The sequence below is a fragment of the Miniopterus natalensis genome, chromosome 6 (assembly GCF_054644295.1).
Source record: "Miniopterus natalensis isolate mMinNat1 chromosome 6, mMinNat1.hap1, whole genome shotgun sequence".
NCBI classification, from domain to species: domain Eukaryota; kingdom Metazoa; phylum Chordata; class Mammalia; order Chiroptera; family Miniopteridae; genus Miniopterus; species Miniopterus natalensis.
Window position 1 is genome coordinate 72,297,005 of NC_142086.1, and position 14,325 is coordinate 72,311,329.

General features: G+C 36.2%; 1 protein-coding gene and 1 pseudogene across 1 annotated transcript in view; one reads left to right on the plus strand and one right to left on the minus strand.

Annotated features, from left to right (window-relative positions):
* RSRC1 (arginine and serine rich coiled-coil 1) overlaps nucleotides 1-14,325 on the minus strand; it is a 282,043-nt gene that overhangs the window by 161,064 nt on the left and 106,654 nt on the right. The window lies entirely within an intron of this gene.
* On the plus strand, nucleotides 11,431-11,530 carry LOC148092947 (U5 spliceosomal RNA; annotated as a pseudogene).

A 14,325-nucleotide genomic window follows, 5' to 3' on the forward strand; every position in this document is an offset into this window, starting at 1 on the left:
TCAAACTTGATCTTCTCCAGTATTTCCTATTTCAGGAGGCAGTCATATTTTTCATCCTGTTGCTCAATCCAAAATCCTGGAAATCAACCTCTTTCTCCTCTCTCTGATAATATATAATCTATCCCTAAGTCCTACTGATTCTACCTTTTTTTTAAAAAAATATATCTTTAATGATTTCAGAGAGAGGAAAGGAGAGGGAGAGAGAGAAAGAGAAACATCAATGATGAGAGAGTCATTGATCGGCTGCCTCCTGCACGCCCCCCCACTGGGGATCGAGCCCACAACCTGGGCATATGCCCTGACTGGGGATCGAACCGTGATCTCTTGGATCCTATGTCGATGCTCAACTGCTGAGCCATGCCAGCTGGGCTGATTCTACCTTTTAAGTAACACTTATATCAATTACTGCCATCCTAGTCCAACTATCATCACCTCTTGCCTTGTCTGTCTTAATTCCCTCGAAATTATTTTCTCACTTCCACTGTTGCTTCCCTCCCACACAGCTACTACAAAACAGTCTAGTCACGTAAAAGTGAATCACATCACTCCCCTGCTCAAAACTCTTCAATGCCTTTCCACTGAAACCAGCATGATTTGTACTCCCCCAGCCCCAGCCTAATCATTTATTCACTCAACTATTACTGAGCACAATATTTGAGACAGCTTCTGTGCTGGTTATCAGGAATACAATTATGAACAAAGCTGACTGGGTTGCAAGGAGCTTACAGGCACACATGACACACAAGTATATAAACTGGAAACTGTGACATAAATAACATTTTAAAAGTATACTGTGAGGCAATAATACATGGACCTTTAAGACAGAAAAACAGGAGTACAAGATCTAGTTTAGAAGCTCAAGGAATTCCTCCTCCATCATTTTTCACTGTTACACTACACCCTTCTTTGTTCCACTTTTTAAGCTACGCAGAATCTGAATACATTCCAAATTGGTGAGTTTTAAATCTAAAAGTGCCAAATACAGGAAGACAGGGATTATTCTAGGAACTCTGAATCAAGAGTAGATTAAAGACAAGAATACAAAGATTATTCTAGGCGACAGTAACAATGGAACTGCAAGTCCAGTGGCAGCAATGTTGGTGGTTATGGTGGTACCAGTGCCTGTATATTAACTATCCTGGTCCCATGATACAACTGTCTTAATTCCTATTCATTTTCACAACCTAGTTTTCCAGCGTTCCAATGATTATATAAACTATCCAACAGCCCTACATAATTTATGTTTGTTTTCTTTCAGTCTTTTCTAATAGAATCTAAGCTCAATGAGGACAGTTTACATGTAGACAAGAGGAAATGGCAGGTGTTAAGTCCTGGAGGCTAGAAATTGTCTTACATGTAACAAAAATTTGTTTTTTCTAGTTCATATAAAATGAAAATACAAATGAAGATTCTTCTAGGAGTTACTTTCCTACCATAAGTGATTTTGTATTTGCCTGCATAAAATAAAAAATGACATGTTCAATTCATGAACACTGCACCAAACATTTATTAGTAATACTTGATGGCCATAAGATAAATGAAAGAACTGCCAACTTTTCTCTTGAACTGAAAGTTCAAATCAGGTGTCAGTAAACTATGTGAAAATTACTTAAGTTTAAATTTTAGTGTTAATATATAAAGTTTTGTTGGGACACAGACACACTCATTCTTGTATGTTTTTCGATGGCTGTATTAGTGTAACAATGAAAGTTGAGTGGTTGGACAGAGATCACATATGGCTATCTCAATGGTTTGCACTGCTACTCAGAGCACAAAAATCAGTGATGTAGTAACTCAACAGAGTTTTAATGGCTTCATGAATTGCTGTAATGTGACATTTAAATTTTGTTTTAATACCAGTGTACAACTATCATGTCAAAACCAGAAAAGAGAAAAGGGGACTTCAAATGACATGGTTTTAAGGCTCAGTGGAGTGTAGATTATTTTATAAAATTAAATAGCAATGCATAGTGTTCATTATACAATGACTCTACAGCTGTACTAAAAGAATACAATGTATGTTGACATTACCTAACTAAACAGTCTTCACAATATTTCCAACTCACAGGAAAGCAACAGTCAGAAATATTAAAACATTTAAAATGGAATATCTCATCACAAACAGAAGGCCTTATCAAAAAGAAAAATGAGTTTCTGAGTGGTACATTTGTTAGCCAATCAATGAAAGCCCTTTAACATGGATGAGTTAATTAAATCACATTTGACTGCAGCAGCCAAAGGGATGTGTCTGGAGAAAACAAACTTGTTTAAAACTATAAGCCTTTCGGCAGGAACAGTTGCTGGAAAAATTGAGAACATAGGAAGTATCATCAATAGCAAAAGGCCAGCAAATAATTTTGAATGGTTTTCCTTGGCTCTTGATAAATCCACAGATGTAGTGACACTGCTCAGTTATTGTTCTTTGAGGAGTCAATGCTGAATTTGAAGAATTAGTCTCCATGTCTACACAGTAGAATGAGAATATTTTCAGTAAAATTGAAAAACATCGACTCAGTACCAACCTGATGTGAAATCTGCTAAGATTTGTTACATATGATGATAGTTAAAAATACATACAGGAGTCACCTCTACCCCCATCCACAGTTTCAGTTACCTGAGGTAGGCTATGATCCAAAAATATTATATGGAAAATCCCAGAAATAAACAATTAACAAGTTTTTAATTGCTTGTCTTTCTAAGTAGTGCAATGAAATCATGTGCTGTCCCACTCTGTCCCCTCCTGATATGAATATTCCCTTGGTCCAGCATCTCCACAATGTATAAGGTATCTGCCTGTTAGTAGCAGCCTCAGTTGTTAGATCAACTGTCTCAGTATCACAGTGCTTGTGTTGAAGTAGCCCTTATTTTACTTAATAATGGCCCCAAAACACAAGAGTAGTGATGCTGGCAATTTGGACATGTCAAAGAAAAGCCATAAAGTTTTTCCATTAGGTGAAAAGGTGAAAGTTTTCAACTTAAGAAAAAAGGTAGCAAAGATCTTCAGTGGGAACGAATTTCTATCCCTGAAATTATGAAAAGAAATTTGTACTAGGTGTTCAACTGAAATCATATGCCCATGGATTGTGATCAGTTTTCAGGAGTACCTATCTGCATGAAAAAACATCTTCAAAGATTAACTATTTAAAATCTTATTACCAATCAGCATTAACAAACATTTGTAAACAATTTTAATAATAGAGAATACAAGCTTTGAATTCCAAGTAAGTGATATGCTATCCACCCAAAGCAATTCTATTCTTCTCATTGATACACTTGTATTACAAAAAAAAAGTACTAATTATTCTTATATTTAAAGGAATGGCATTTTTATAAAGTTTCTCGACAGATCATATCAATATAATACATGTTATGAATGCCTGGAGTTCCCATTATTAAATAGGCCTCAGTGCCAATGCTCATGTTGAAAAGCTACAGTGGTAAAATGAGAAATAATTTATTCTTAAATTTCATATTTTATTAAGATTTGTACAGCAGAACAAAATATACCTTTATAATAAAAAATGAAAAAAGACTTACAAAACCTTAAATTTTGAATTCTTAAGCAGAAATTTAAAGATATTTAATTTAAAATTCCACAAGAATATGAGTGTGTGTGTTTGTGCATATGTGTACATGAAGTCCTTTTTTAGTAGAAAATGCATTATTACTTAGGTGGGGGTTATGTTAACTATTACTTTGAACATTTATATTAACTGTAACAGTTTTAACCATATTAACCCTCCAATTGTAAAAACTACTTGGGCAAGTAAAACAAAGTCCAGGTTAATAAGTTATATATAAATAACGCCCTAAAATTATAATAATTAACTTACATGATTAAAGAACATAAACAGAAGCATTATATACCTTCACATTGGTTTCTTACTAATATTAGGATTTTTAAAAATGCAAATATATGTATTTTTTGCTCTGAGTTCTCAAAAGCTAGTACTTGTAGTTATGCAAGAGAACGTCTTTGTTCTCAGAATATGTATACTAAAGTATTCATGAGAAACACTGTTTCCAATATACTCTCCCTTTGGTTCAGGAAAAAAACATTTATAAATATGTGTGTGGAGAGAGGAGGAAGCCAGAAAGACGGAGGACTGATAAAACAAATGAGGGCAAATTATAAACAACTAATGAATTTGGGTACAGGGTATATGGGAGTTTCTTGTACTGAAACTTCTCTACAAGTTTGAGGTTATATCAAAATAGTTACCAAGAAAAAAAGCTAATTCTATTAAAGTTAGGCAGAAGTTTCCATTTCCACTATTACAATATTCTGCTTGTGGGTAATTTTCTACTTCTTAAAAACCAATGAATTTTTCTCTTTCACCCAATTACTACTATACATAAATTAATCAAATTTAATTTGGGCAAAAAATAGTCTTAAACAAATTTTTGAAAAATATAAGATTAAAAAGTCTACACAAAGAATAAACTCCAAGAGAAAAGATGCAAATAAAATGACTATCATAATCTTTTGTTTTTTATTTGCAAGTATAAAAATGAAGGAAAACAAAAGCCTGGAACATAGCATCTGTCATATCAGAATATAAAAAGATGATCCTGGCACAAAATGAAAAAGCTCTAATTCATTTGCAAATCAAGCCTGCCGGTTCCATTTCAAGCTGGCGGTAACTGTCAAGAGTTAACAAGATAATCACTTTCAATCCTGCCTTCAATGGTACATTACACTGTTATTCCATTCAATAAGGCCGTTCTTTGGGGCACTAGATGAATGGTTTTCATTTCTAACTCACACAAAAAGTTGTGCGGGGGAAAATCCACGGGGCTTAAGAAAGAAATCCCTTTATGGGCATTTATCTGCCGGTACTTGCTTTTAGGCAAAATGAGATATTTTGAAACATCGCTGTCCATTCACTTCCTCTATTCCTTTAGGCCCTTAATCTCTTTTAAAAAAAACACCAAAAACTGGCATATGAGAAAAGTGCAAAACCAGTCTCATTTTCTAAATTATCAATGCACATTAAACAAAAATTCTCTACTAAAATGATTTTATGCAAATATAATACCAGCTTCTCTGTGACCAGTCATTTAGACTCAAAAAAAAGAAAATGTCCATATTTTTAAAATAAATAAGAAAAAGTAAAGTAAAAATATTTATGGGAAAGTAATTCAGGAAATTTTACATTAACAGATACATTTGGTCATTAATATTGAAATTTTAAAATAGTACCTAAACTAAAATAGTACCTAAACTAAAATTTGACATTATGAAAAATTATGAATCTGTTTGTCATTAATAACACTTAAGTTACATCCAAAAACTAGAAAATTTAAACCATAAATGGCTTGTGTTGAATCCACTATACCAAAAAAAAAAAAAAAAAAAAAGCTACATGGTATTGTAAAATGATGATAATATTGAGCCTATTTTATTATCCCGTAGTTTAAAACCTTGGTAACAGATATGTTAGATACATCAAGTCAATAGTGAGTATTACGGTATGCTCAATAAATTAAGACTGAAATGCATGATCACAATGTGCAATTTAAAACCAATTGGTAACAACAGTATAAATTCCTAAAGATCTTTGTAAACGCATGGCTATCAGCAGAGCACAATTCTTAGAATCTACAATTGTGAGTCAGTCCCCAAACAGAATGAGGGCACTAGAGTCACTCTATGATAGGGGTACCGTATCCTTTTGTTGGGTTCCAGGATCATGGTTAACTCAGGGAGTAGAAATGTTTGATCTTTCAGCTTCAAGCTGCCCTGCTGCAACTCTTTCCCTCATTAGATCCCTGGGGTTAGCTTTAAGCAAACACAGCAGCAAAGACAGCAGGGAATATGAGGCATCTCCCATACATCAACCAATGCAACAGTGATGAAGAGTACTTGAAGTCTAGCACAAAAGCTTTATAAAGAGTCACACATGGGTTCCAACAAGCAACCTGGTGTCCTGAATTTTGTATTCAGTGATCCCTTACTTACTCTGATACCTGACAATTAAATGCTCTGTTTACACAAATACAATTTTTAAATTACAGGAATATTTATTTGCAAAGAGAGCCTTTGCTTTTGAAATATGATAACCCGAGTCCTCTACAATCTTTCAACATAATATATGAACACCTGTGCCACGAAACATGTTTCTAACAAATGTAAACTTTATTTTACTTATCTTAAATGAATAAAAATGCAATAAAGAATTCAAATTATTGTTACCACATAACACACACAATTTTTTCATGTTGGCAAAAGTATCTATTTGAATTTCAGAATATTTGACAATTGGCGTTCCAAAATAAGTTCCTTCCAATTTCCTCAGTTATAAGAAGTTTTCCATAAATTATATGTCAAGAAATGTGTTTTGTTTTTTGTTTTTTTAAAAAATATATCTTTATTGATTTCAGAGAAGGGAAGGAGAGGAGAAGAGAGAGATGGAAACATCAATGATAAGAGTCATTGACCGGCTGCCTCCTGCACGCCCCCGACTGGGGATCGAGCCCACAACCCAGGCATGTGCCCTGACCAGGAATCAAACCAAGATCTCCTGGATCATAGGTGGATGCTCAACTGCTGAGCCACGCTGGCTGGGCGAGAAATGTGTTTTTATTCTGTTGTCATTCTTGTTCTGAAATCTTCTAAGTAACAAAAGTAACAAACAAGGTACTTCATAAAGGTGACTCTTTAAAAACAAATAAAAACAGAAAATGTCTTTCCTTAAAATACTAGAAAGCATGGTAGTTGAAGAAAATAAAATTTATTATCAGATAAATAACACAGAATAGAGAAGAACTTAATTAGCATATAGAAATGAGATATTTAAAATGCTTCAAATTTTGTGAATATAATAAAACTTCCTTCAAGATGATCCTTATTTATCATGCATGATAAACTAATATTGATTGCATTAATTTATCACAGTTAAAATAAGGTAAACTGATAAAATAATTTTCTAGATATCATTTGGGAACATACTTGAATATTTTAAACATATCTGAAATTAATATCCATAATTCAAAAAGAGCTCTTAAAAAAGGCAAAGTAATATTAAAAAGATGAACAGCAATACAAGCAGAATGATAAACAATGGAAATTAGATGGCAATTCGTCAACAAAATATAAATGATCCATTACCCTATCAAAAAAAGTTGAACCCTAATAGTTTAAAATAAAAATTGACCCCCAAAATATGTTTTTTGCTTATTTTGCCTATCAGAGTTGCAACTCTTTCTTTAAGATTATATTATACTGTTTTTAAAGTTTGTTGTGGGGAAATGAACTGTAATTTACTAAAATATTAATAGCTTTTCTCATCAAACAACAATTAAAACTGAAATAAAATTTAAAATGGACAAAAGATTGTATCCAAGATGTAATAAAAAGACTTATTTCTGTTTCTCTCAAACAATCACAAACAAAATGCCAAAACAACAACAAGTCAAAAATGTTTCTAAAAATGGTTTACAAGACACTGATCATCAGGCAAAAAAGGGCAGCACTCTCTGAGAGACAAGAAACAAATGGAGTCCTATAACAAATCACAGTACAAGGAGGGGGAACCTAAGTGGAGTCTGGCAAACACACTGATTTGAGGAGTCAGCTGAGATTCCATGGAGACTAAGGCAGCTAGAGTTCACCAGACATTGTACAGGAAAGGAGAGATCAGCACAGAGACAGAACTGCGGATATCTACTGAGAATCCCCTTTTCTGGGTCAGCAAAGTACTAATTCGTGAATGCCTGTAAAGAAAGCACAAGTGGCAAAAGAAAACACCATCCCAAAGAACTGGAGATAAGAGTCTGGTGCTCACACAAAGTGGGAAAGAATGTCTGTTCCAAAAAGCCAGGTAGGAAAAATTCATAACTCACAAGGCACTGGTTAGAATACTCAGTAAGTTCATATTTCAGTTGTGGGAAATACTTAGCAGTATACTGAGTGCAGCTCCAGAACCACCTAATGAATCATAGCAGCAAGACATAAAAGGACCAATTTGGCTCCAAGAAACTTAATTGCATTCCATAACAAAACTTAAGACAATTTAGAGTATTGCAAAAATATCCAGACAAATCCAAAATTAAGGTTGGAGATTTCAATTCCTTTCTCTCAATATTTGATAACAAACACATAACAGGAATGACTATGTTACCAACCAGCTTAACCCAATGAATATTTATAGGATACTCCGTACAGGACACAATGTTGCCCCCCTTCCCCGGGCATGGCTCAGAGGTTGAGCATCAACCTAGGATCCAGGAGATCGTGGTTTGTTTCCCAGTCAGGGCACACGCCCAGGTTGCGGACTCAATCCCCAGTCTGGGACGTGCAGGAGGCAGCCGATCAATGATGAATCATCACTGATATTTCTCTCTCTCCCCCTCTCCCTTCCTCTCTCTGCAATCAATAAAGATATTTAAAACAAACAAACACGTTTTCAAAACATCCACTAAAATAGAGCATATATAGCTGTAATACTTTCAACAATAAAGGTAAGTTAATAATAAAATAAAATGAAATAGAGCATATAAGTGCCTCAGCTAAGCTACAGAGACATGAGGTAGGGCCAGTTGTGAGCTTTGGACAGATGCAGTCCTTGTATGCTTTGAAAGTAGGGCATCTTTGGCCACCCTGAAGTAAGGAAATTAGTGGCAGGTCGACAGGCTGTGTCTGGAGTTTTCAGATGCCTTCACCTGAGTGAGAAACCTGCTTCCATCAGGACCTCAGATGTCTGAGAGCCAGTCCTTTGTGACACCAAGATTAAGTAATGGTTGAAAAAAACTAGTCAATGGATTTTTGCTTTGAAATTTTAGATCAAGTCTCAGATTTTAATCAGAAAAACAAAACCCTAGAAGAATAAATTCTGCAGGCCCCATAAACACTAAAAGAAGGCTCAGGGCCTAAAGAATTCATACAAAGGAAAACCACCTGGATCCCACTGCAGATATTACATTTAGTCATCATGTCTCCTTAGGCTTCTCTTGGCTATGACAACTTCTTACGCTTTCCCTGTTTTTTTATGAACTTGAGTTTTGAGTCAGGAATTTTGTAGAAAGTTCAGTCCCTCAATTAGGATTGAGTTTTTCTCATGATTAGGCTGGGCTTAAGGGATTCTGAAAGGAAGACCACAGAGGTAAAGTGCCATTCCCATCACATATCAAGAGTATATACTATCAAACTGATTTATTACTGCTGATTCTAGTCTTGATCACCTGGCTGAGGTCTTATTGGCCAGATTTCTCCACTGTAAAGTTATTCTCCTCTACCCAATACTATACTGTTTGTAATGAAGTCACTGTGCGCAGCCCACACTTAAGGAGAAGGGAGTTGGGCTCTCCTAAAAGGTGGAATGTCTATATAAGTTACTTGGAATTCTTCAGAAGAAATTGGTCTTTTCTCCCCCTCATGGATATTTACTTTATACTATGGGATACAGCTCAATAACACTTTATTTTGGTCAAACTATTCCAGCTTTGGTGATTGGGAGCTCTCTCAGTTGGCTCCTATGTCCCTTGTCTATGTCCTTGTCATTGTGGGACTACTGTTGTTCTTAAGCACTTTTGACTTTAAGATACTACAAGATGCTCCAGGCTCATCTTGTATCTTTCCTATCCCAATCTTGGAGTCAACCATTTATCCAAGGAGCCCTTGTTCCTTTATTTTTTAATGGTATTAAGAAACCAAGATCTGGGTGGTAGGTGTGCTCTTGATACTGAGATATTGTTGATTCTGGGCCCTGTAAGCTGATAGAACAATGAAATATATATGTATGCTAACCAGGACCCATAGTTCATTGCCTCCAATGTTCTATAAACATTTCATTTTTAATACTTAAAAAGACTCAATAAATGTAAAAGAATTAAAAATGTATAAAGCATGCACCTTGGCACAATGAAAGTAAATTAGAAATCAGTTACAAAAAGATATCTACAAAATCCCAAAAGTAAATATTTCACTTCTAAATAAGCCCTGATCAAAGAGTAAATCAAAGTTAAATTAGAGAGGGAGGTTATAGATGGCAGCAGAGGACAGTGGTTCAGGACTACTCCCATTGACACATCCATCATTACATATAAAACAATTCTCTCTGAAAAGAACCTGTAAACTAGCGGAATCGTTCTTCTACAACAAAGAATAAAAGGGCCACATCGAGATGAATAAAAGATGTGGCCTCACCAAAAACCCACGCCTAGTACAGCAACTCACAATCAGAAGAGACTCATGAATATGAAACTTCTCTGAGGAGCAAGAAGTTTGTGCTCCACATTGGGCACCCCCAAAATGCCTGGCTCTAAAAACAAATGGAACTTACATCCTGGAGATGTAAACGGCTGCAGGGAATTAAGGATATCTCAAAGTGCCCATGTGCAGATTAACTTGCCCCAGGGCCCAATGCAAAAGCAGCCGACTGAAAATCACCTAGACTACACGTGAAAATAGTTTGCTGATCTTAAAGCATGTGCTGGAGTAGCCTGTTGGGACTCTCTCTGGAGAGAAAGTTCCTGGTGGGAGTCATTTTCGTGCTCTTTCTCCACCCTGCTAGTGCCACAGTGGGATGTACGATTTTTGTGCTCTCCTTCTACACTGTTGGCACTGGCAACATACAAATCTCAGCATTCTCCTCCTGCCCTGCTAAAGCCAGCAGGAGTGAACCAGTCCTGCACTCCCCTGGTCACTCACTAAAACCAGCAGGTGTGCCCTGGCCCCATGCTCTCCCTCTGCCTTACTAAAGCCAGCAAGCATGTGTACTCCACAGAACGAATGCCCTTTAATTATCTTGTGCTGGGGGCCAAAAGACCACGTGTTTCTGCATCCGACAAGGCAGAAACAATCAGAGAGAAAGTTTGTGCCGGCTACCACCCACAGGGGACTTCACAGACAGTAAACTAAAACATGCTCCCAGTTTTTCTGTTAAAAGGCGTATTTACTTGTCATGGAGCTTCCACCTAAGAGACAGGCTTATGGTTTCCCAGACATTTGGAGGACAGGAAGTTCCCCTCAGAAACACAGGCAAAGAGAGACCATCTTTATACTACCTCTTGCATGAATACAGTGAGAAAGAGATAAAAAAATATATAAGAAAGTACCAAGTAGAAGTTACAGAGTAGAAGAATACAATAGCTGAATGTAAAAATACACAGGAAGGGCTCAATGACATACTAAATGATACAGAAGAAAGGATCAGTGATCTGGAGGAAAGGGTAGTGAAACTAACCCAAACAGAGCAACAAAAAGCCCTTGAAAAGTGAAGTTAGCAAAGAACCTATGGGACAACATCAAGCAGAATACATTTACATGAAAGGGAGTTCAAAAGGAAAACGGAAAGAGGCAAAAAATTATTTTAAAAATTAACGTCTGAAAACTTCTATAACCTGGGGAAGGAAACATACCAGATAGAGGAAGCCCAAAGAAGCAAACACTTTGGACAGAGATTCACAACAAAACACATTATAATTAAAAAGTCTCTTCACAGCATATAAATCTTTCACCTTTTACTAAAGATTTCCGAGGAGCCCGGCCAGGCATGGCTCAGTCGTTGAGCATCTTTTACTAAAGATTTCCGAGGAGCCTGGCCAGGCATGGCTCAGTCGTTGAGCATCGACCTAGGATCCAGGAGATAGAGGTTGGATTCCTGGTCAGGGCACATGCCCGGGTTGCAGGCTCCCTCCCCTGTCGGGGCGTGCAGGAGGCAGCAGATTAATGGCTCTCTCATCATTGATGTTTCTCTCTCTCTCCCCTATCTCCCTTCCTCTCTCTGAAATCAGTAAAGATATATTTTTTAAAAATAAATAAATATTTCCATGGAGAGAAACCAGTTTGAGTCTTTATTCAATTTTTCGAAGTCTTATTTTCACAATTAGAGAGAAAAAAGTCAACAGTTAACAATAAACAAAGAATCATAAAATCATCAAGAGAAAAACAATTTATGTATAAGAAAACCCCCATAAGACTAATAGCAGATTTTTTAGCAAAAACCTTGCAAGACAAAAGTGACTGGTATGAAATATTCAAAGTGCTGAAAGGAAAAGCTCCTAACCAAGAATATTCTACCTGGCAAGGCTGATGTTCAGAATTGAAGAAGGGACAAAAAGTTTTCCAGACAAGAAGCTTAAAAAGTTCATCACCACTAAAATGACCTTATAAGAAATGTTAGAGAAACTCTTTTAAGCTGAAAATTAAAGTAGTAAAATAACTATGACTATAATAGTTCAGGAATATACAAGATAAAAAGATGTAAAATGTAACAACAAAAAAACAGAAAACATGGAGGAGGAAAAACAAATGTACAGTTTTAGAATGTGCTCAAACTTAACTGCAATCAACTTAAAATAGACTGTTTTATATGGAGAAAATGTTACATGTAAGCCTCATGGTAAACACAAAACAAAAACATATAGTACATACACAAAAGATCATGAGAGAAGAATGTAATCATACCACTAAATAAAGTTACCAAACAACAAGGGAAGAGTTCCAGAGAACAAAATGGCAATAAATACATATTTATCAATGAAAACTTTAAAAGTAAATGGACTAGCCCTGGCCGAGTGGCTCAGTTGGTTGGAGCATTGTCCTGTACACCAAAAGGTTGTGGGTTCAATTCCTTGTCAGGTCACATACCTAGGTTGTAGGTTCAGTCCCCCATTAGGGCGCATATGGGAGGCAACTGATCAATGTTTCTCTCCCCTCCCTCCCTCTCTGTCTCTCTCTGCCTCTCTCTCTTCTCTCTCCACCTTCCTCTCTCTAAAAATCAATAAACATATCCTTAGGTGAGGGCTAAATTTAAAAAATGAAAATGGACTAAATTCTCCAATCAAAAGACAGAATGGCTGAATGGATAAAAAGCAAGACACATCTATATGCTGCCTACAACAGACTCACTTCAGCTTTAAAGATACATACAGACTGAAAGGGAAGAGATGGAAGAATATATTCCATGCAGATGAAAAGCAAAAGAAAGCTGGGACAGCTATATTTACATCAGACAAAATGGACTTTAAAGAAAAGACTGTAACAAAAGATAATAAACAGCATTACATGACATAAAAGAGTCAATCCAACAAGAACATATAATTTTCTAAATATCCGTATGCCCAACATAGAAGCACCTCAATATATAAAACAAATATTAGCATTCCTATAGGGAGAAATAGAAAGCATTACAATAATAGTAAGGGACTTTAACATTCCACTTACATCAATGAATAGATAATCAGACAGAAAATCAATAAGAAAACTTCAGCATTAAGCAACTCATTAGACCAGACTGACTTAAGAGATACATACAAAACATTCCAACCAAAAGCAGAAAACTCTTTCTTCCCAAGTGCACATGGGACATTCTCTAGAATAGATCATACATTAAGCCACAAAACATGTCTAAATAAATTTAGGGCTTGACCCAACAAGACACACAAGAGACACACCCAAAGGGGGATTCTGGTAGGCACCAGACGCTGCTGGAAACAACTCTGCCTCGGGGGGGGGGGGGGGGGGGGGGGGACATCTGAACAGAGTCTCATACATGGTGATGGAGGTTTACCCTTATAGTCACCCAGCCTGAAAGGTTAACTCCACCTACGAAAGGGCAAGAGCATTCAAGATAAAACTATAACATGGTGTGCATATAACCCACAAAAAACATTCCTGGGGCATGAAGCTCAAGTGATCTGCAAGATTTTGCCACTAAGCTGAATAAGATGCTTTCATCATAAAGCCAGTATAACAAGTTTGGGAGTAAAAGGAGATCTACCTAATACACAGAGATAAAATGAGGAGACAAAGAAAAATGCCCAAACAAAGAACAAGACAAATTCCCCCCAAATGAATTAAATGAAATGGATGGAATGAAAGCAATCACCTTAGGGGAAGAATGGATGATCTCAGTGAAAATTTAAACGAAGAGACAGTAAGCATTAGAATGAAATAGAAACCATAAAAAAAACAACAACAACCAGTCAGATGAATACAATATCTGAAATGAAGAATAAACAGCAGGTTAGATAAAACAGAGGATCAAATCAGTGAATTAGAGAACAAGATAGCAGTAAGCACCCAAGCAGAGCATCAAAAAGAAAAGAGAATTAAAAGAAATGAGGAAAGTCTAAGAACCTTTGGGACAACATCAAGCGTAACAACATCCACATGATAGAGGAGGTGGGTGGAATGGATGAAGGAGGTCAGGAGGTACAAACTTCCAGTTATAAAATAAATAACTCAAGAAGATGTAACGTACAGCATGGTGACTATAGTGAAAAATATTGTACTGCATATTTGAAAGTTAAGAAAATAAACCTTGCCCGGCCAGGCGTGGTTCAGCGACTGAGCGTCGACCCAGGATCCAGGGGATCAGG